Source organism: Suricata suricatta, chromosome 10 (genome assembly GCF_006229205.1).
Source record: "Suricata suricatta isolate VVHF042 chromosome 10, meerkat_22Aug2017_6uvM2_HiC, whole genome shotgun sequence".
Lineage (NCBI taxonomy): Eukaryota > Metazoa > Chordata > Mammalia > Carnivora > Herpestidae > Suricata > Suricata suricatta.
This window is the reverse complement of record NC_043709.1, coordinates 1,227,530-1,229,594: the sequence shown is the minus strand read 5'-3', so window position 1 is coordinate 1,229,594 and position 2,065 is coordinate 1,227,530.

Sequence of the window (2,065 nt, the reverse complement as noted above, 5' to 3'; positions counted from 1 at the left end):
CCCGAGCAGGCCCACGGGGACGGGCAGCACCACGAAAGGATGGATGGGCCGGGGTCGGAGCTGCGGACAGGCGCCAGCCACGCGCAGTGGGAGCCACGGGAAGGACGCAGAAAACCTACGTAGAGGATGCGGGGGCCTGCGTGAGGGCGTCTCGGGGGTGGGTGACCTGGGAGGGCGGTGGGGGCACGGAGGCAGGGGATGTGCAGGCGGCCCCACGGAGCAGGGCCAGCGGGGCCGAGGTGGACGGGAAGGGGCTGCAAGGTAGGAAGGAGGAGGGAGCTCAGACCCCCACCCCAGGCCAGAGGTGGAGCCTGAGCTCTCCCCTCACTGGGGCCGGCGGCTCCCTCCTCCCCAGAGGAGAAGCTCCGAGCACCTCTCTGTCCCCTCATGACCCCGGGGTAGGAAACGGGCCAAACGTAGAAGACAGAGGACCCCAGGGACTGTCACTTCCAGGACACGCTGCTGCTTTTGTAGCTCCTTTCCCGGTCGGCTTTCTTGAAAATTAATATTTATTTATTTTTGGGAAAGAGAGCATGTGCGCAAGCAGGGGTGGGGCAGAGTGGGAGGCGGGCTCTGCACTGACAGCAGATACCCCATGCCGGGCTCGAACCCACGAACCGTGAGATCATGAGCTGAAGTTGGATGCTTACCCGACTGAGCCTGCTCCGCCCCGGCTAGCTGTCCCCTGCGACGGCAGCCAGGGCACAGGTCAGGGCGAGCCGGTCCCCGGTCCCCACATGGGCAGGACGTGCAAGCACCAGGACCTGGGCCCCACCACGGTCCCGGCAGGTGCGGGGCCAAGCCCGCTCAGGACATGAGTTGGGGTCTCTGGGGCCACTCGGGTCCTCTGGCTGTGGACGCGAAGGCCTCTCGGCCCTGGACGCCTCCCGGGCTGCCTCACCGCCGGCACCGTAGGCAGGGGCGGGCTCCGTGCTGACCCGACGGAGCTGTGGCTTCCCTGCTCTTTCCTTCGGCCCCCGAGTGTGGAGCACCAGGTGCGGGAGGTGTGGGGGGACGCGGGGACAGGAGCACATCCCTGAGGTTCCGAGGCACAGGGAGCAAGCCCTCCCGGAGCGCGGCGGCCCTGGGCCCTTGGACCCTGTGCTGAGCAGCCGCAGGGGTGAAGCTGACTCTGGGGGGGCCACTTGCTGGGAGCACCGGTTCACCGGTGTGCCTGCACATGTCCCTTCTAGAAGGATGAGATCCCACTCACCCCCTGCGGCCCGCTGCAAGCTCTGTGTTTCCGGAAGCTTCCTCCCAGCCTGTGACTGCTTCCTTCAGCCTGGAGAATTGGAGGGGCTCTGTTGGCATGGCCACTCCCCCCTCCCCAGATGGGGCGGCGAGGCCCCTGACGGAGCTCAGAGCCGGCTCAGAACCGCGGAGTTTGGGCAGGCGAGGTTTTTGGGGGTTGAATCCCAAGCCTCCGGGATTGAATGACATTGAACAGCTCCCCCCACACCCAGGAAATCTCCCCTTGTATGTGGCAGATAAGTCACCAAACGACATCGTATGAGTGGAAAACGGCCGTCAAACAGGAAAGATGAATTCCGCCATGAGGGGCCCCCATGGGGCCCCTCCCCCTTCACTTGCTTACTTTGTGTTCTTATCCTGCACGTTTGCTTGTTTATTTGTGCTTCCCCGGAATTTGACACGGTTTCCAGAGAACACTGTTGTACAAGAATAACAAACACCAAGTCACAGGGACAGGGATCAATAGACGGAGGGGGCCGCTTGCTGGGGCTGAGTTCCCGAAGGGGAAACCAGAGACTGAAGGGAACAGACCGCTACCACCAGTGTGTCCCTCGGGCAGACTTGCCCGGTGCTCGGAGGCACCGCTGTCCCGTCTCTGACATCCGGCACCTGTGTCCCGCACCTGTGCAGGGAGCAGGCTGGGGGCCGAGCGGAGACCCCCTTCTCCTGCTGACGGCACCCATGGCGGGCTCCCCACACAATGCAGAAAGCAATTCTCCGAGAGACCAACTTCGCTACCATGTGTGAACCCCCGGGCTCTGGACTCAGTCCATGGACACTGATGCCCGAGGGGCTGCCTTGGGGGGGTGTCTAA